At 38.6% G+C, this 22,515-nt stretch overlaps 1 protein-coding gene across 1 annotated transcript in view; it reads right to left on the minus strand.

Moving 5' to 3' along the window:
* The window catches only part of MGAT5 (alpha-1,6-mannosylglycoprotein 6-beta-N-acetylglucosaminyltransferase), a 217,047-nt gene that overhangs the window by 97,284 nt on the left and 97,248 nt on the right, over positions 1-22,515 (minus strand). The gene's annotated exons all lie outside the window — the stretch shown is intronic.

Below are 22,515 nucleotides of genomic sequence, written 5' to 3' on the forward strand. Positions count from 1 at the left end.
ATGCAAGTAGTCTCACTGAAATCTATAGGTATGATTCTCCTCTCACACCAGTGACAAGAGTATCTCCACTGAGCTCAATGGGGTTAAGCTGGTAGTAAGAGGACAATTAGGTCTAACAGGACTTTTTGCATGGTTAAGGGATAGCCCTTGTGTTTGAACAGGGCTGAGGACACTATCGGAGCTCAGTGCATAGTAGTAATGAACAGCAGAAAATTTGGTAGGGAATGAAATTGTTTTTCAGGTTATAACAATGGAGAAAAAATTTCAATTCTTAAAGATGGTACTTGGCAGTCAAAAGTACTAAGTCAAAACAGGGCCCCAAAGTTGCCTTAATGGGCACGTACAGAGCCGAGGGGGGGCAGCGGCAGGGCTAACATAGCCAGCTTGGGCGAGGAGGAAAGAGCCTCGGGCTTGTTCTGACACCCACTGTCCCTTCCCAGCTGCTTGTTCCTATCTCAGGGAGAGAAGGCAGAACTGAAGACACACGTCTGCAGTCTTCCCTTAGCTCAGCCACGTGACATTTCAGCTGAGCTACTGGATGCATGACATGGCTGCCAAACGCATGACTGTCACTTAGATGTGCAACCCTTGGCAGCTCTCTAAATGCTGTTATAAAGTACTCCAATACCTTTCAGACACAGCAGTGGTGCCCAAACCATCCCACAGTAACTAGGGTCAGAATAAGAACTGCACAGAAGCCTGCAACTCCCTTCCATCAAACCTTCATCATCATCCCACTCCCTCTCAATTGAAACTCACTTACTGTAATAAGAGCAAGGAAAAATGTGTTCACACCATAAAAGCCAACTAAAACATCCAAACCACAAAGCCACATACAATCAACCAAACTGACACGTGTCAAACATGAATCATGTTTCTGTAATATGTCCTCAGTTCTTCCTATACTTCCTTTTATGTCTGTCAAGTCCATCATTTGCATTGTACTGATCTGTCTTTTGATGGGTGTTTTTGAAGCATGTAGTACATCTGAGTGCATTATAAAATAATGCATACATGCAGTTGTATGTACTTCTTTAGTACCTTTTATCTCAAAGAACTATACAGGAACAGCGGTTGCCTAACTAGCCACCTGTGGCATAGAGCACAGCAACTACTGAATACAGCGCTGCAATTTTACACAGCAGTTTGAGACAGAAGACTAAGAAAATAGTCTCATAGTCTTATTTGAGATGAGGTCCACAGATCCATGACATTGGGTTTCTGCTATATACAATCTAGGAGACAGACCGGAGCTGCCAATCAATAGCGAGAGAAGTGCAGCTCCATCTTTGAAAAGCTCACCACTTGAGATATTTGCACGGCGAAGAAAATCTCTAACCACTATTTACTGGTAAGGAATCTTAAATTAAGCATTAAGACTAAATAGTAGCAATCCTTCTGCAGAGCAAGGAATTAAATTAAAATCAAACTGAATACCAATCAATAATCCAATTTTTTTCCAAATTAACAGCCCATTAGGGTGGGTTGGATCTGTAGGTCTCATTATTCCAAGAAGGAAAGCTTTCAGGTAAAGCATGGATAAATTTTCCTAATCTAATTGAAACTGTCATGATTGACTTTAGGTAGGCTGAATATAATAATCCAACCCAACAACTTTTGTCAAGAACACTCTGGTTAATGCTTTTCCTACTTCCAAAAACTGCCACAAAACATTTAAGGATTAACAAGTGGGCAAACTATGGATTTTGTCTCATCAGTAAGAATAAGATGATGTCTCAGAAACCATGGAAGTCACAGATTCTGTGAGACCTCTATGATACTTTCACTTCAGTCCCAAGGTGGCTGGGCTGGAGCCGGACCCAGAACTCTAAACTACCACAGGTGGTGTCCGCAGTTCCCAGCTACCAGCCCTGGAGCTCCAAGCCGCCGGGGACACCCCAGAGCTGTCATCCACAGTGGCAGCGGGTGCTGGATCCCCCTCCCACAGTGAGGCTCAGGCTCTCATTCCCCCCATCAGCCTCTTTTTGTCACAGTTATTTTTAGTAAAAGTCAGGAACAAGTCATGGGCTTCTGCGAATTTTTGTTTATTGCCCATGTTCTGTCCCTGACTTTTACTAAAAATAACCATGACATAATCTTAATCTTATTCATCAGATAGGCTTTACCACATCCAGCATGATGATATACTATTGCACCAATTTGCTAACTTCTGACTCAAAGGAAGAATGCCGCCTACTAAATCTCCAGTGCCATATCTCATATACTCAGGATGTTTTTCCTTTGATACTGAGAGGTGCCCATTTTGATACAAGAGAGAGATTGTTTAAGGTAAACATCTTTTTATAAGACATTTTATATTTAGGCCCATAAGCACGCAACTTAGTGATGGAAAAATCTATATGAGAATAATTGATCTCCTGAGAAGTTCTCACTGAATTTGTCAACAAATTGTGTATTGAAAGAGATGTACCGAATTTGGCTAACCTAGTGGCACCACTCAGCTTTTAATTTCTCTGAAACTATAGTCAAAATGTCAACCATTCATTCCTACCTAACAAAAGTCAAAACCCAATTGACTTAGCATTAAAAAAAACTAATGGAGCTCAGATTCTCTATATTTTTATAATAGGGACTACATTTTTAAGGTTTTTTCCCCCTTCATATCTTGACAAACTCATATACAAGTACATTGCAGCTAGAAGTTATTATAGCAGATACAATACCAAAACTGGAATAATGTTTTCTGCAAAAGTATCTTTCTATGTTTTTTTAGATGTACATTCCCATCTAAAATTTCAGTATTGTTGGTCATTGAATAGATGTACTCATCCAGTATGTTGCTCTTGGAGATAACTTTTATAGTATTTCCAAGCTCAAACATTAAAAAAATCATGACCCCCCCAAAATCATGAGATGTTAAGAAATAACTTGTGTTCTTTCTACTTGGTGGTGTCATAACCTTTAGTGTTCACATTTTCTAGCATTTCTCTGCCATTATGAGGGCTAGAAACTTCTTTTTTTTTAAATGAAATCTGGGATTCTCTTATAATCACATGAATCCAGGATCTAGGTCTTCAAGTAATGCTTCATATACTGTGCTCCAATTTTTCCCCTGCCAGGATGTGTAATGCACCAGCTGAAATAGTCAACACTGAAATGTGAACCCCTTCTTTCTTCCCACCTGCCTTTTTTTCCTTCTTCTCCTGTCCACCCCTTATAATACAACATTCCTTAAAAGAACTTTCTGTTCAATTAAAAACCCATATTTCAGGGCTGCTCACTAAACTAGGAATCTCTGCACCCACGTACCCAGGGTGAGCTTGCCCATTCAATGTTCCAGCACCTCCTACCTCCATTGCAGTACCCACATCCCCAATAGATACACAACCAGTTACCCACAACTTGACACTCAAACCTCTCTCCCCCCAACCATGGATTTACCCCAACTACAACTGCCAGATTTTATTCAGCTCCATGTTCTGTCTCCCTTCACATTTGCAAGCAAGAAACCAGACTGTGTAATTTTACCAGGAATCTGTCTGCATTGAGCAAAGCTTTACAAGGCAACATTCTGGCTAAAAAGATCGACAGAATGTAACAGTCCTTTCTAAAAATGATCTTGCATATATTACCTGCACAGAACAGGGAAAAACGTCAGCTGATTACACTTGTACTGACGTCTTGTACTATTTGCCTATTACCAATGGTTCTACCCTTTGTATTGGGGCAATGCTCTTTTCCCAATTTCATGACAGCCCTCCCTGGAGTCCTGGTTTGAGAAGGGTTCCCTCTGGCTTCAGGGCCCTCTCCCATTTCTCTCTCTCTTTGCCCAGAATGCATGTGGGGATCATGGTCCAACTCCTCCTGGAGATGATGTTCTGTGGGTTGTGGAATTGTTCTAGTTGGTTCCACTTTTTGTTTTTGCTTTGGATGGCTGACATCAGGGTTTTTTTTTTTTTTTTTTTTTTGGATAGTACTGTTGGGTTTCTTGCATGATCTCCAAGTAAGTTTACTGATTTTTTCCTACCCATGTGTAGGAGTATGTGATTATTTCTTGTTTAAAGTGGTCCGTTCTGGACTGTGTAAGGTGCTGGCGATGATTCCTCAATTTTTCTGAATTCCTTCTGCAGAGCTTTTCAGCATATTTGAAGTTGTATGTAATACTTATAGAGTTATAGATGGTGAATCTTCTGGGGATGATGATTTGTTTCTTGCATTCGCTCAGGAAGTAGATGTCTCTGTTAAGTTTGACTTCTTTTTCTTCATGTTGTGGAGTTTCCATTTCAGATGGCAAAATTTGATATCTTCCACTGATGATTACAGTATTGCTGGAGCCATGTTGGGTCCCGGGATATTAGAGAGAAGGTAGGTGAGAGAATATATTTTTCTGCGTGAGTTCACTCGAGACCATACTGATGGTCTCATTTCACCCACATAGTTGGTATTGGGGCATTTACTGCACTGGATGAGGTATACCACATATGATAGGCATGTGCTCTTTCCTTATGCTCTCAGTGTAAGCAATGATAATGAACATTTATATTAAATATAGAAATACAGATTTGATAGAAGTGTACTTTACACCAACTGCATCTGAAGAAGTGAGCTGAGGCTCACGAAAGCTTATGCCTACTGAAATTAAATTTATTAGTCTTTAAAGTGCTACAGAACTCTCATTGTTTTTGCTGTATACAGACTAACACGGCTACCCCTAAGGAACTCTTCTAAGTATACAGTTGTTCTTGAATGCTGTTTTTATCAGGGTTGGATATTACATACTACCTAACAAAATTTTATTCTACATTGGCATACTAACATAACATTAACAAGGTACAAGCATGTTCATGGATTGTATAGACAGGCAGATCACTACAGGAATGTGCACACAGAGCTGTCTGAATTTCACACTTTCACTAGCATATCTCAAGACATTTCTTTTGTGATACTGACATGTGCTGCCTTTCCTATAAGTCCTTGCTACTGGGAAGGTTTATGAAGATTTGCAGGAAGTCAAGAGTCTCTCATTAAGTCTATTTTAAAGACTTAGGGCCTGATCCTGCCAGGTACTGGGTGCCCTCAACTCCTGCAGGCCTAAAAAAAAGTTGAGAGTACTTAATATTGCATAGCATTACACACTTAAAGTTAGAACTAGTTTAAGTTTAAAATATCACACCTAGTTTTAGATGATCAGATGAAGGTGGAAAATGGTCTAGCCATACGTATTTTAAAAATAAACACTTCCGTTTTCAGCAGCCAATGTGGAATTCTAAGCAAGAGTGAATGAATGAGATCCTCAGAGTGGTGGAATATGACTTTAGCAGCAGTGTTTCTTTTTGATAGAAGAAAGGCAGGAGCTAGGACAGCAGGAGAGGAAACTCTAAATATTGTAGATATCCTTTTTCCTTATCTTTCCCAAGTCCCTGACTCCTCCTACTGAAATAAGAACAGCAGGTATAGAAATATCCTCCAAAGATAAACACTGAAGGTTATCACCACTCTTTTGAATAGTGAAGGTAATTTTAAGTGGATATTTATGCAATATTTCAGGGTTCCTCTCAGAAAGTACATATTACTAACACAGGAAATGATTTTAGGAATAACCATGCTACAATGAACAACAAAAAAATGATGCAATATTTTAAATCTGCCATGACAAAAATATGTCAGCATATATTTTGTAGTCCTCTAATTCATATTTCTGGCTATTATAAACACAAACAGAATTAAAGCAAAGAAGTAGGGAAGCAGTGAAAATTTGTTATTACAGTATGAAATATATGATATCCTAGGGCAACAGCACTGATGATAATTGCATATCCAGTCCCTTTCCTCTACTCCTTTTTCTGCTGGGATCTTAACTGAATTGTTTGTACATCCCTAGCTTTTATTTATATTTTACATCTCTCTCTCTCTTTGCAGGAATTCCAACTGACTGCACAGACACCTACTGGCAAGGGCGGAAGAGACAACCTGAAGGTTGTTCTAATGCCAAATTCAGCAAACATTTGGGAGTTATTGCTTAAACAGTCTGTCTTTTTTTTTGCCTTCATGAACTCTATGTACTGTTTGTGCATCCCCTGCAAGAACAAAATGCCAAGATAGCTTAAATTTAGAGATAATATATTAGGAACTAATATCTTGACACTAGGGGGGGAATAAACAAATAGCAAAAGTCTACATACAGCAACGGAAAATATTAGAGCAGTGAGAGTCATTCCTACATAAGAGAGCTGAAAGAACAGTATTTTTTCGTTAGAACAGTACACGGAAAATAAGTGGTGAACATAAAGAGCCTTTTCAGTGCTCCCTTTTTGCTCTTTCCATAATACAAAACAAGAGACTAGGATAGAACTTAAAGGCAAAACTTAACATGGAGGGAAGTTTTGTTTTGTTTTTTAAATGCAGTGTAAAATTAACCTGTGTAATTTACTGCAACTAATTTTTTTAGACAAAATTTAGTAAGAATCAGCAGAGGATAAGATATAGTATATATCTTAATGGCATGAAGAAAAACTATAGGAGTTACGCATCTTCCTATTTCTGAGTATAATTAGTCACCGGCTGAAGTCAAAGAAGAAGGGTTAACATCTAGTCACGTAAAATTGTCACAGATGAAGGATGGCAGCTTCTGCATCACACAGAGGTTACATCATTGAAGGGGTATTTTGAAACTATATAACAAAGCTCAGGTAGAGCAGGAGGGGGTTTGTTTCCATCTGGCACTTTTTGCAGATGTCACAGCATGGCTACAAACCAACTGTGGCACCAAAAGAAGTCCCCCAACAAGCTGAAAGGATGCCCCAGCACCACCCAGGGGTGTGTGGCCTTGGCTCTTGCCCCATGTCACATGCCCATGTAAGGGCTGGTGTGTTTCATACACAAAGCACAATGATTTAAAAGATAACAATCATCTTTAAAAAATTGTGATGTGAACATTTTTTATTGGCTACTACAGACACCTATCACCACCAATTGGGATTAGAGAAAAAATATTTATATTTTTCCCCCAGTACCTTTGTGCATCTGACATCTTTATAGCATTTTGGGTACGTTTCATTACGGTTTCCCAGTCCACAATCAATCAGTTTTCCTTTATTTATGTGAACATTTCACACAGACACTGAAGAGAGAAAAACCAGCACAAAAATTGTCAGGGGAATAGGAGAGTAGCTGACCTAAACTACTTAAAAACTGCATGGATTTCAAGTTTTTCACACACTCATTGACACATTAACCAGTACGGTTCGCTCATAACGTATTGGATGTGAGTACACTTAAATTCATTCCAGCTTGAGAGTTATTACCATTTTAGTGATGCTCCCTATGTTTAAAATAGGGCCAGAAATGGGTGGTATCTATAGATGCAGAATGAACTTTTTAAATGTGGCCATTGCACAGTTGTGAGAAAGATCCAACTTGAACGGAAGTAAATTCAGAATTAAAATGAAGATTGACACTGCTTGAGTCACATGTGTTGTTCGAGAACCTTTTAGACTATTATGTCCTACAGCAAGTAATCAAAATGGCATTCACCAAAGAGAGTTAGTTTGACCCTAACTCTAAATATTCTTGCTTTTCATGGTCTAATTTATCTTAATTTTCTTAGTCTAACTTCCTTTAAAACTGACTGTAGGTTTGGGTTTTTTTTGAATGCGAGATGGAGTGAAGTGACTTTTAGTCTAAATAGGATGTTGTAAGTGGCCATGCAAGGAAGAAAAGAAAAAAAATAAAGCCAGAATTGGATAACAGGAATCTTATTTTCAGTAGCCAGAACACTCCTCCCTTTCACAGCTGTTTCATAATGGTACAGGTGGCATCAATACCCTTGGAATAAATTCAAAGGTTTTGGTGTACAATACTAAAAAATGAACATTATTCCTCCCTTAACAATTTACATGCTTGAACTGTGGTAAAACACGGGGGATCATAAATGTAGAATAGAGGAAAAATCATGAAGCACTTAGTTTTTCTGATTCTTCCTTAGCTTAATCTTATTTGAAGCAGAAAACAACTCTGTAAATACCTTTTGTTTACATGTAAGTGCACGCTGAAGTTCCAGCTGTCAGTCCTTTGTCTTGAACAGACTGTAAGGTCAGCCTAGGCTTTCCCATTCAGTTTTGCTTAATGTTAAAGAACTTGCACAGTCGCTGCATACCTAAAGTCTCAAAACTGAAGACACTTTTTATTGGTTTGAGAAGTAATTTTCCATAACATAAGAGGGGGATGCCACTGGACAGTAAAGTCTCTCAAAATGGAAGAAACTTTAAAAATGTATAGTGTCATATTTCAGAACTCCAAGCGTTTTAAATTTAATTAAAATTCAAGTGCCCTTTTTAAACCCCAATTTACAGATGCATGTCTTTGTCAGGGCCTGCAATAAAAACCAGAGTACTTGACCTGTATGGTGTTGTAGCCACCTTTGGGGCTGTAACTGCATGGTCCAAAATACAAGGAGCTAATTTTTGCTGATTTTAGTTAATCATGTAAGAAAGATTTCTCTGTATTTCATTAGCATTAATAACTAGCAATATATGTGGACTTTGACTTAGAAGTGGGTGAACTCTGCAGATAATGTGCTCATAGTGGGCCTAAACAGTCTCTCAATTTTCATACTTTCTACACCATGGATAGCAATAGTGATATGTATTCTAGAAACAATGAAGCATTGCAAGGAATAGTATGCTGAATTATGTCTATACAAGTAGTAAAGGCATGCTATTAAATTGAGTTATTTAATAAAAATGAACGATTAAAGCCAAGTACTCTATTTAAAGAGCAAAATTGTTAAAAAATAAATGAAAAGCAGCCATGAGACCATGGAAATAGCCATACCAGAACAAAACATCAATGGTCCATCTAACCCCCCCAAGAGTGGCCAATGCTGGATGCTTTGGAGATTATCTGAAAATCTCCACAAGTTACTGTACATTGTACAAAAAAATATTTCTTTCCATCTCCAGCTGACAATTATTATACTCTGAAGCATGAGGATCAGTAGAGCCTTTAACTTTTTATCCTAGTCTAAAAGTTGATATTATTCTGATATCCTGTGACAATGAGTTACACAGGTTAAATAATAATTTATGTTAGTAAATATTTCCTTTTGACATTTTTCATTTTATTGAGTGTTTTCCTGTTTTTGTATTATTGGGAAAGAGTAGTTGGAACTCCTGGTTGGCCTTCTCTACGTTATCTTGCATATATCTCTAGCTCTTCTCTTATTCTTCTCAGTTACTAACCAAACAGTCCTATTCTCAATTTAATTTATGAGCCCTCTCTGTCCTTCTCCTTCAAGCTTCATTTCTGATGCCCTTCTCTGAACTGTTACTATTTCTGTTCTGAAGTTAGCAGTCAGGTGACTAAAGCTGAATAGCACATTCAAGTTGAGGATGCATCAGGCTATACAATGGCATATTATAATTTTTCTCTACCATCATCCCTTTTTAAATACAACCTTTTAATTTACATTTTCCTTCCATATCTGTAATGGTTTTTTTAAAGAATGATTTACAGCTTGATCTGAAAGCACCATCAGGAATAGCAGTAATGAGCTAAGAGTTAAAGACATTCCAAAATGTGAAAATATTTTCTAATGAAACTTCAGTAGCAAAGCATTAATATGATTTTAAAAAGACTAAACTTTTTCAGTACTGGTCCCCCTCATCACACCTGCTGTGCTGCCATCTGCCATTAACATACTACTGAAATCAGTTCAATGTTAGGAGAGTTCAAGTAGTTAATCAAAATGCAGCCCAAGGGACCATTTACAGCTCCCTTCAGCATTCCCCTACAAAACTACCAGGTTACTCTGAAAAAAATCAAGCTTGCAATTGTCTGAATCTCTTTGATTCTCTTAATGCCTTGTATCAGGTAGAATGACAGGAGGCAAGCAGAATACAAAATAAAAATGACTGTTTTGTACCACAGAAAATGCAGAATAAGATTACTATGGGTCAAGCAATTGCACCATGGAAAGATGATGACAGTGGGCTGAACTTTAGGCAATAAATTCACACACACAAATTCAGTCCATGCAAAGTGTAACTATGAGAAAGCTGCAGTCCAGAGACTTGATCCACAAATTGCTGTGTCATCTATTACATCAAATATGGGGTTCCTACTTTGCCACCAGGACCAATTTTTTTTACTGGGATTTTTAAGGTATACATTGAGAATTTTTTGCAAGTACCATTTCACCTGATTAAAAGTTCCAGCTAGAACCCTTCTTGGATACTAGATGAACAAGGTAATATGCAGTACAAGCACGAACTAGTGTTATTCCTTTAGGAATTTTGTAGAATTTAACTTACAACAAAACCCTTGTTAATAGAATAATTCAACTTAATGAGCAGTGGATTTCCTTTGCATCCGGTAAACAGTCAAAAGATAAAGTATTTTCCTTTTCAAATGAGAAGGGTAGAAGAGCCATTCTTGAAGAGTAACATCTTGACAAACTAAAAATCTGTTATATACATCAGAGTTCATTGGAAAGATATCCATGAAAGCAATTAGCTGGTCATGAAGTCCTTCCAGTGCATGATCTCTCTCTTCTCACATGGAAATATTAACTCAGCCACCACCACACTAATTTGTCTCATCATGGTGACATTAAAAACAGCCTGCAGAGTTCCCAGAGCAGACTTGTCAATCTGCCTTCCTGTTCTGTAGTGTACAGAATGACAGATGTCTGACAGACATCCAAAGCATCATCTCTTAGATGACAAATAAGTACTGTAGGCTGCATCATCAGGAGGGGCTTTAAAGGAGAAACTTGTTTGCATGAGGATCATGTCATAAAAAAAACTAGATTAAACCAACACTACAAGGCAAGAAGAGAACACAATATTAGAAAATGAGAGGGAGGAACAGAATAAAAAAATCTTCTGGAAGATTTTCAACTGTTATTAAAACTGAAAACAACCTAAAGTCATAAAAAGGAAAGAATAATCAACTTCCAAGACAGCAAAACAAACTACTATTTAAAACAGAGACTATGACACAGGAGACTTTTCTCAGAAATAAAGGGCATTTAAACATTTTTGTAAACAGTCATTCTGGCATTATTTTCAAACAAAATTGCATTGCCTAATATATTAGGTAATTATGTCTGTGGTAAGAATTTTAGTCTGCATTGGGCTTACATGGCAGACACAATACAGACAACATCCTCAGTCTATCTAGGGTTTTGTTTTATAAATGACATACCAAGATCTTATACCAGCAACATTATTTAATAAGAATTACCATTTGGTACACACATACATTCAAATGTTAACATCACTATTGTTCTGTAGTACATTTGAAGGACTCTGAAGAATTGCAGCTATTGTTTCTTTAGTTTACAGATATGAAATGACTGAATTGAACACCTGGAACCCTATAGACATTTATATCTAAGAAACCCACAGATCACCACCATCTACCATCGTAGCAGGGTGGATAAAAATGAATGATTTTTTTAAAAATTAAAAAATTGGACTTTTTAAATTTAAATCAGATTTTTAAAAAAAAATATCAATAAAATGCTAAATTTTTCTCGTTTAAAAATAACAGTTTGTAATGAAAACTAATTACAAACATGCTAAACCGACACTTACAGTCTCATAAAAATGAATTAATGGCTCTAGTCTGTCCTGCCTAACTGCCAGTTCTTGCTTCTTGAAGGTTCTGGGCTTTTAGTTTCTGTTTCTCAGCGGACTAAAGTCATATGTACAAAGAAAGACACAGGCTGGATAGGATTGTTGTTGTTCTGTGCTTATGTGGTGGTGAAGTGGGCCAAGGAAGGCAGAGGAGTTAGTTAAGACACTGTCTTAAAGACAGAGGGACAAAGGACGGAGACAGAGTAGAAAGGAACAGAGGAGTGGACTAGAAAGAAAAAGGGAAGACATTCAGTACACACACAGCTTCCTATATTCCTCCACACTTCTGCCACAGAAAAACCGTCATAGCTTCTGGGCATAAGAGAGACCCTATCTGGGAATATTTTGATGAAATTCCTTCCCTGAGTAAAAAAGGAAAAGGTGTCAAGTGTAAGCAGTGCAAGGAGATGATGCAGGGCCTAGGTGCAAGAATGAAACATCATAATGAAAACTGCTTATTGAGAGAAAATGACGTGGATGAAGATGTGGATATGTCTGAAGAACAATCTGGACCAACTGGTTAGTAACTTAAATAATTCACTTTGCAATGCAGTATTCTTCAAGACTCTCTCTCTGTCTTTTAGTATAAGTGTGATTTAACAAATAAATTCCCAAACTGTTTGCTGTGTAGGATGTTGCTAGAAAAAAAGTTTAGCTTAGCTAATCCTTATGGCTTGTTTAATTAGTTAACTAGGTTTAGAATCTATCACCCAACTATACAGTACAGAAAGCTGCAGTAAGAGAAATCTAGAGTTGCCACCAGCTCCCACTGGCGTAATTTTCTTATTTTATATTACATTAATACATGCCCCTTATTTTGGAACATCATGGCCAGACCATAATGGTGATGCCATAAGTCTATTCCCTATTTTACTTCAGCATAATTTAGTTTTCCCCAGGCAACCTCATTTCCATTTATGCCACAAATTCTCCTTTTTGCATTGTTAACAACAAACACTTCATTGACATGGTCGAGTCCTTACGACCAGGCTACACTCCACCTGGTAGAGCAGACATTGGTGGAAGGTTGCTAGATACAGTGTATATGAAGGAACTTGAACAGTGTGCAAGAAATACTGAAGGGAAGTTTGCCAGTTTAAGCCTTGACGGATGGAGCAATGTACACAATGATCCAGTAATATGTGCCTGTGTGACAACAGAAGATGGGGTTTCATATCTTTCAGAAACAATAGATACTTTGGGAAATGCCCGCACAACAGAACATATAAAAGATATTTAAAAAATATTTAAAACTTCTATTTAAAAGAAGTGGCAGTGAAAGTAGTAATAAACTGTGAACAAAAATGCAACTGTCATGTGTGCAGTTTTGTCACAGACAATGCAGAAGATACTTAGAAGAAATGGAAGGATGCTCCTTAATAACATATGGCTGCAGTGCCTATTTAATGGATCTTTTAGCCAAAGACTTAAATACATCTTCTCCAGGAATAAAAGAAAATGTTGTTGAAGTCGCAGAATACTTCTGTAACAACCATTTTGCTTCAGCTTCACTGGAGAGAGTAGGAGGATCCAAAGTAATCCTCCCTCAAGATGTTCGATGGAATTCTGTGGTTAATTGTTTTGAACAATTTATAAGAACTGGCCTAGTCTGATAAAACTTTGTGAAGAAAACCATGATAAAATAGATGGAAGTATCTCATCCAATGTATCTAACATTGGATTAAAGAGGAAGGTAGAGGATATGCTCAGTATACTGAAGCCTATATCCATAGCCTTAAACTTCAGAGAAATTGTTGCTGCATTGCTGATGCTGTTGAAATTTGGAAGGCAATTCAAGAGACATTGAAGAAAGAAATACCTCACCAGAAAGTTAAACTGCAAGCAATAAAGAAGTGAATGGATCAAGCACTAACTCAATCTCATTTTCTTGCGAACGTTCTCGACCCCACATATTAAGGTAGATGGCTAACTTCTGAAGAAGATGCTGCTGCCATGGCATGGGCATTTCAAAATCACTCCTCAGTTATGCCAGTCATAATAAATGTCAGGGTTGGAGCAGAACCATTTAAACAGTACGTGTTTACTGATGATGTTTTGAACAAAGTCACTCCCCTGAACTGGTGGAAATCATTAGCCAGGCACCTTGAAGCAGAGTTCCTTCAATTGCTAAGCCAACTTTTCACAGCAGTAGCTTCCTCTGCAGGCACAGAGAGAATATTTTTGGAGTCTGGTATTATTCACTCAAAGCTAAGAAATCGACTGGGATTTGAAAAAGCAGGAAAACTTGTATTTCTGTTTCAGTCTATGAATAAAAATGACAGTGGGAGTGGGGAAGATCAGAGCTAGTTATAGAAGTTTTAAGGACAGCGTACATTTAGTGTTGTGATGACTTGTCTGTTAGAGTTAATAAAATTTGAAAATAAAAAAAAAAAAAAATGTAAGGACAGCCGTCAGCTGGCAACTCAGGAGACTGCTGCAATTGCAAATGTGAAACATTTATGTAACATTTAAGAATTAGTTTAATAAAATATAGGTATTATTGTGTTTGTGTGTGTGATTTAGTTCTTACCATTCCTAATGTACTGCTGCTGCATCTGCAGCTTGACACAGGTAATGAGTATTATGTACTATTTCCTAAATTAATAAAAATCAAGTTATCTAAAAAATTACACAAAGTATACTCTTAGAAGTTGTAAAATGCTGTATTGAGTTGTAAATTAACATGTTTTAGTGATCAGATTTGCACCATTGTTTAAGAAATATGTGAAGAAGTACCAGTGGGAAATTTTATTTAAATCAATGATTTTCTCTTGGTGATTTAAATAGTCTTGATTTAAATCAATCCACCCTGCTTCATAGATCCAGTAACCACTCCAAAGGACCAAGAAATCTGTTATCTGCAGTCAGGCACTCAGATACCACAGAATATGCTTCAAGGAGAAAGTCCGGAATATATACTTTAACAAACAAAGCCACCTTCACCAAACAAGGACACACCAGCAGAGAAATAGATTGCATTATGGAATGGGACACCCAAATACCCCTGGAGAACCTGCTTTAATACAGAAATAAAAGCCCTTCCAATTGTCACCTACCACCCCATACTGAAATCCATATGAGGCATTGAACAACTACAACTCATACTCAACGGGATCCCGACCTGAAAGAAATCTTTCCTGAATCCCTTCTTCTGGCCTTCAAAACAACCCCCCAATCTCTCCAAGCTCATCATCAGAAGCAATCTCCTCACAGACCGGGACACATCAACTCAAAGTGGCACCAGATCGTGCCAGAACAGACACTAAACCTGAGACTTATCTCCACTACACAATGTTCAACACCCCCCACAACAAACCTTTTCAAGTTCCATGAGTCCTACACATGCCTATCACATGTGGTGTACCTCATCCACTGCACAAAATGCCCCAACTGAAACTATGTGGATAAAACCAGACAATAACTACGTTCTCAAATGAACTCATAGAGGAAAATGGTAAAAGACTAAAACATCGTATCACCTGTGGGTGAATGCTTTTCACAAAGCAATCACTCTCTCTATATATGAACTATCAGTTCTCATCCCCAAAGGAAATGTGCACAACACTTTCAAAAGACAAGCCTAGGAGCTTAAATTCATAACTTTTAACTAGACACTAAAAATCATAGACTGAATGGAGAAACTTAATTTATGGTTTATTATAATCTGTAACCCACTAACAACATCCTCCCCCCCCACAGCTGCTTTTTCTCCTCCCTATGACTGGAGCGGTGTTAACAGGCCACTTCACTTTGAATGGTCCCTTGACATGTGTCAACTACTTATGCTAAACAATCTGTTCCACCCTGAATTTATTAGCAGTGACACTCTTTCCCAGACCTGAAGAAGAAAGCTTTCGAAGCTCAAAAGATTGTGTCTCTCACCAACAGAAGTTGGTCTAATAAAATGTATTACCTCACCTACCATGTCTCTTTAAATGCCAGGCCACAGTTGCCTAAAGGACATACTGCAACAGTAAACAATATTTTTAAACATTAATTCCCTACCAAAGAAAGTGGATAAAGCAGGAAGAGAATTTATAGCTTCAGTCTGAGATACTTTATTGCAAAGGCCTAACGGGAGTGTCTCATAAAACTAGTATGAATTTGTGTCAGCAAGATATTACAAAAATATGGTTGTTAGAAAAGATCAAGCTGCCTAATGAGCTATCTTTGTGACTGGACAGGGACAGAAGATTTCACTCAAAGGGAGTAGCACTCTAGGCTAAGAATGGATGAAAATGCTGCTGCAGTTTAAATTCCCTACCTTTCCTGCTTACACAAACAGTCTAAAGAAAAGCTATGTTCACAGAGGTCCAGTGAAACAGTTATCACTTATATTTAGGTACCCTATCATGATTGCCCTTTGAAGTGCAGAACACCACTTCTCTTTTATTCTCATACTCTGGTCTGTTCTTATTGCTACCCCCAAGGTAAAACTTGGGTCAGTATTTCTTCCATTTAGGGATCTGAGCAAATGTGTTATGTTTACTGCATAAATGGCTAATACCTATTAAATTCATTTTGGGGGGGGGGGGGGGGGGGGCAGGACTGTCTGTAAGCAAGAATAGGTCTGCATCCCACAACTTGAGTGAGTGAAGGATCATCTGCTAGGACAGGTTGTGGATCCTTAATGATGTGCTGGAGAGATTTTAGCTGGGGGCTGTAGGTGATGGCCAGTGGTGTTCTGTTGTTTTCTTTGTTGGGTCTGTCCTGTAGTAGGTGACTTCTGGGTACCCGTCTGGCTCTGTCAATTTATTTCTTCACCTCTCCAGCTGGGTATTGTAGTTTTAAGAATGGTTTTATGGAGATCCTGTAGGTGTTTGTCTCTGTCTGAGGGATCGGAGCAAATCCGGTTGTATCTTAAGGCTTGGCTTTGGACAATGGATCATGTAATGTGTCCAGGGTGGAAGCTGAAGGCATGAAGATATGTATTGCGGTCAGCTGGTTTTCAGCATAGGGTGGTATTAATGTGACCATCCTTTATTTGTATTGTAGAATAAATGGACACAAATCAGACATAAAAAATGGCAACATCCATAAACCAGTCGGAGAGCACTTCAATCTCCCAGGACATTCTGTAGCTGACTTGAAAGTTGCCATGCTTCTACAAAAAAAACTTCAAAAACAGACTTCAAAGAGAAACTGCAGAGCTGGAACTCATCTGCAAACTTGACACAATCAAATTGGGTCTAAATAGGGACTTGGAATGGTTCTCTCATTACAAGAAGTAATTGTCACTGCTCACACATTCTCACCTCCTAATCAATGGTTGTGAATAGGCCTCAACTACTCTAACTGAACGGACTTTGCTTATACCTACCTTCCCCATTGTTGTTCCTTACCCATGGATGTATATATACCTCCTATCTGATTTCTATTCCTTACATCTGACCAAGTAGGTTTCAGCCCACAAAAACTTATGCCTGCATAAATTAAATTTGTTAGTCTTTAAAGCGCTACAGGACTCTCGCTGTTTTTAAAAAGAAAAGAGTTACTTACTCGAGGATTAGGATGAATCTTGGAGGTATCTGGATCCTATCAGCCTAATGAAATTATTGCTTGGTGGCACCTGAAGTAGCTTGTAGTACTGAGCCCATAAAAGGAGCACAGAGGGGAACATTTTAACCAAATACAATTCCCATGTTTGTGTAAGATGATGCTTCTCCAAGACCAAGAGAGAATGCTGATTATTCTGAAAAAAATGTTTCACTTATTCTTTCCAGAAGGGTACCAAGGTCTACCAAAGCAAATCATTATTGATTATCCATGGCAAAGCATGTGATTCCAGAAACTGTTCTGCTTTGTAATCGTTTCAAATATATCTCACCTTCTTAATTTAGGTTTTTTAGGAGTGGAGCCCTCGTCCCAAATTTACACTCTCAAACAACCTAAAAGAATTGGTATATTACCAAGCCCTCATCTGTCTGCCCTGATCAGTGCTGCACATTCTTACATTTGTAAGGTGCGCTTTACCACAGCACCTTTACTACATTTAAATTTTTAAATTAAAGATGTTTTCCTCAAAGCAGGATCATAATGGTGCTCCCTAACCTATCAATGAGACTTCACCCAAGAATTAGTGGATTATGAACTAGAGACCAGCTTCTATGAAGAATCATAATTTCCACTCAGGAATGGAGGGACTAGACTAAATAGGTGACTTCCAATGTGACCGAACAGTGGTGAGTATTTTCATCAGAAGCAAATTCCAGAACCAGATCTTTCCTCAGGTCCTGTCACTCCCAACTCTGAGAACAGAGGGAAGAACCACTGCTATGAATCACAACTGCTCTGATGGCACATGGGGAAAAGAGGCAGTCTTTGAGACACCTGTATCTTAGATCATTTAGGACTTTAGAGAGAATAAGCAACAGCACCCTGAACTGAAGAAAATTGCAGTTCTTAGCTTTAGCCCTACAATCTTCTGGTGGCACATGGGGCAACTTATGTTTCCCCACTGCTGTCTGTTCAGAGCAAGATATTTGACCACATCCATGACGACAGCATCCTTTCTGTCCTGCAATAGGTTATTCTTCATCCTTCATGCCTTCTCTTTCCTCCAGATGAGATCCAATCTAAGATGTACCTTGTGCTTTTGCCATTGGTAGCCCGAGGGCATGTTCATACCACCATAGCTGTCTAAAATTGCTGTCTGTTGACCTGTGCAGTGCAACACTTCCACACTGGTTACACAATCTCTTCAATGAATTCCTAAGATTCTTCATAAACAATGCTGGTGGAGTGCATTCAGCTTCACCATCCTGTTGTGTATTTCCACTATCTGCCACATGTGTAAGGCGTACAGTAGTATACCATTATACATCTACAATCTAAAATCAGATTGTAGATGTATCTTCTTAGATGTTTGGCAAACAACCAGGAAAACAATCCACTTGCTTTGCCGATTCCTCCCTTCACTTCCTTATTAAGCTGGCCATTTGCAGATACTGTATTTCCAATATAGACAAGTCATCAATGCTTGCATACTTTTCTCCATCAATCAGACATCTGCCAGCATCAATAGCATTCGTTCCTATCTCCAAGAGCTTAGTCTTCTGCATACAAAGTCCTGCTTTAGCCACTTCTGCTTGTTTGCTCATGAAGAGTCTTTTCATTCCATCCAAGCTGGCACCCCATTTGACTATATCATCTGCAAACTTAAACTTGCAGTTTAGCTCTAGTGCAAAAAATACCAACATCCTCAGCAGCAGCCGCCCCTCTTCTCACCAAGATCTATGACAATGCAGAAGAGAAGTGGGGATAGCACGCAAGCTTGCTTTAAACACCACATAACAATCAAACTATTCCATGCCTTCACTCTGTTCGGAAGCAGCACATGCAAACTTGTCATGCACAGCTTTATCAAATTAACAATCTTTGCTGGAATTTCATAGTGTCTCAAGATCTTCCCAAGAACATCTTTGTGGATATTATCAAATGCTTTTGTAAAAATCAAGAAATTTAAAAACCATCTTCTTCTGGTATTCTAAGCTTCTCTTAATAAGTATTCCTAAGGGAAACTCTGGTCTGAACACAAGCTACTTGATTGAAATCCAGCCTGTTTTTCCTTGAGTATTTTATCAAAAGCAGCTTTCATCCTATTCAAAATAATTCAGGACACTTTTCCAGGTATAGATAGCAATGTCACCCCTCTCCAATTATCACAAATAAGCTAGTCCCCCCTTTCAAGGGATTTTGCAAATAACTTCTTCAGTTTTTGGCAGATATCTCCTTTTCCCAACCATTCTGTACAACCTGCTCATGCACAATCACATCCCCCAAGCTTTTAACATTTCAGCATCTATAATATCATAGGCTAGTGCATTACCACTCTTCCGTGGGTTTATGGCCTCAGTTACTGTCTCAAAAGGCTTTTAATGGTATAGATAAGTCTGCTATTTCTTCACATTGCTCAATGTGTTAATGGTTCTAGTTTGTTAAGCACAGCCTTGAAATGTTCCATTCAACTGAGCTCTCTGTCCTTCCTCTGTGGTTAAAATTGTACCACCCGCAAGACTTCACAATTTCACATCAGTTGTTTAGTTACTAGAAAAAGCTTTTTAGAATCCCCACTCTCTCTTACCCACCACCTCAGCTTCTCTTGTTTTATTTTCCACCCACTCTCTTTTCTCTTCTAGTCAATCTTTTAACTTCCTTGCCTTTGTCTGCATATTCTTACTGAAGAATAGCGCTTTTACTGTTCTCCCATTTTTGTTGACTTTTCTTCTATAATTCTTTCCTCTCTTCAACAAGCCTCCGTGTATTTGGTTAGAGCCATTATTCCTTCTTATCTCATTCCCACTGTAATCCTGGCTGCATCCACACCTGCTTCTTAGAAAAATTGCCATTGCTCTGCTATGAAATGTTGTAGCCATGTTGGTTCCATGATATTAGAGAGAAAGGTGGGCGAGATAGTGTTTTTTATTGGACCAACTTCTGTTGGTGAGAGAGACAAGCTTTTAGACAAGAAGAGCTCTGTGTCACTTTGTCTCTCTCACCAACAGATGTTGGTCCAAAAAAAAGTATTTCCTCACCCACCTTGTCTCTCAGTTGTTCTCCTGTGTCATCCATCAGTGTCTAACTCTTCAGATCTACTGCTAAGTTGCAGCTTGAAATGCATCTTCACTGATGGATCTATTAACTTTGTAGTATCATACATACCCTATGGCTTTCATGATGTTATCTTCTTCAGTTTTATTTTGATTGTCCCAACAACAAGATAAAGGAAAATGAGACATAAGCACTTGTATACATCCTGGAATCCAAAGGTTATCTTCTCAAGTTTCTACTAATGGCAACATGATCAACCTGTTTCTGGGTGAAGCCATGATTTGATCTCCATGTCAGTTCACATCTTTCCTTGTGTGGAAATGTATACTTCAACCAAAGATTTTATTTTTCTAGTAGACTGATACAGATTATCTGTGCTCTAAAGTGATCTAACATTCCAACATCCAATTCTTGTTTTAAACAGGGTACCTTCACAATTAAGGTTCAGATGAAGAACTTCCTTGTATTCTCAATCATTAGAGTGTCGAGGATTTGCAGATTGACTATCAGTTGATGTTATTAGCAAATTTTGATAGACTCGTTTAATCTCTGAGTTGTTTCCATAATAAAGCATTTTGACAAGGACAGGTTGTTAGCCTGGCTCACAATCCACTACCAAAAGGGCAAAAATGCAGAGGCCAGCATCCAAATGTAATATAGTCTTGTCAGGCTACCATAGCTAAAATGTGTTTTGCTGTCTTCTGCACTAGCCAAAGACCACATGTGGGTTTCAAAGGCACACCCAGGTACAACACATTATAGCAGTCCAACCTACAGAAGATGAAGGCAAACAAACAAACAAACATGGTGGTGTCTGCATCTCAGAGGTAAGGATGCAATCTTTTGAACCCCTGAAGGAAGGACGAATGTCTAGCCATTGCTATTAAGTGGGAATTAAAACAGATTAATCCAGTCACAGTCAAGATTGTGACCCACTGTTGAGGAATTTATAGCCTTGAAACGAGGGTGCAGCTTTTGGATCCAGGCATCAGAACAGAGTTTTGAGCTTGGGTAGGGGTTTTTGTAGGGAAGAAACAATAGTTCAAGGGAGATTTGTTTATGGGTAAACAATGACTTAAGAGAGTCTACCAGAGTTGTTTTGTTTAGGCTGGACAATAGGAACTGATCATTCCTGGCTATGGGCAGTATTTCTTTGAGGGAGCTCACAATGCAACTAGGCAGATTCAGTATTTGGATGCCAGTAAAGGATTCATTACTAGAATTGGTCTGATAACTGCTGAGCTGGGGGTGTGCAAGCGTGGGGTTCATTAACATTGGGATCAGAGATTCCCCCATCATGCAGTGCTTCCCTGCTTCTCTGGTCCCAGACTTCAGAGCGGTCCATGCCTTGGAATCTTTGTCTCAATTCTGTATGCTAATGGAGATGCCTCCTTGTTCCATCTTTGATGCAAGTGAGGCTAGGAAAGTTTCCTTAATCTTGTTACCCTTGTCCGGAGAAGTTTAGGTGCGTCTCCCATTGCCTTTTCATTGCTTTTTGTAAGTCTTTCTTCTGATCAGTTTTTGGTTCAAACAGAGGCTCGGTTGCCTTGGTGAGTTAGACAGGCTGTGTACTATGCCCTGATTCCCCAAGAACATAGGACTGACAGGTAACAGCTATACCATGTTTGAAACCCAGCAGAGATGGAGGGGTCCAAGAAGTCAGAGGAGCCAGAAAACACTGAAGTCAACCTGCCACCAGTTTCTCAATATCTCGCCACAAGAAGGGGAAAAGGGTAACTGGTGAGTATTGTCATGCGGTCATTTCTGAGGCAAGGACTGGGTTACAACATATTTAAATACCTCCAGCAACTTGCTCCCCTTCAAGCAGGCATTAACAATTCTCATTAGTAATGGAGCTATCTTCACCCCCACTAATTTCCATCAGCCAAGAATTGTTTAAGAATCCCTCTGCCAGTGCTTCCTTTGTTACTATGACCAGAAACCCATAGCCCCTTCCATCTGACCATATAATCCATTACTTAATAATAGAGTTTGAAGAGAGAACAGCCTGGCCCCAAACTCAAAATTCTGAATACCCTATAACTTTGGGGAAGTCCAGAGACAGGTCTTCTAACTTCACCGCTCATGTTATCTAATATTTCACACAATCTGATTGTGCTCTCCCCCTCTGGACTGGATTCAGAAAGTTCAGAAATTTGTTGTGTCCTCAAGGCATGGCAAAAATCATATGCATTTTACTAGTGCAATGTAGAAAAGGTAAGATGGGTATCACTGATGAACACCTGAGTGATTAGAGAAGATATTAATCTTAACTAGCCACAGAAGGAAGCACAGGAGCCAGAGAGAATGTTAATTGGAAGGCGATTTTAAGAGGTTGTCCAAGGATCTATCAGCTTGAAATAAT

Source organism: Emydura macquarii, unplaced genomic scaffold (assembly GCF_026122565.2).
Source record: "Emydura macquarii macquarii isolate MOO-44397 ecotype Brisbane River unplaced genomic scaffold, CSIRO-AGI_Emac_v2 contig_1253, whole genome shotgun sequence".
Lineage (NCBI taxonomy): Eukaryota > Metazoa > Chordata > Testudines > Chelidae > Emydura > Emydura macquarii.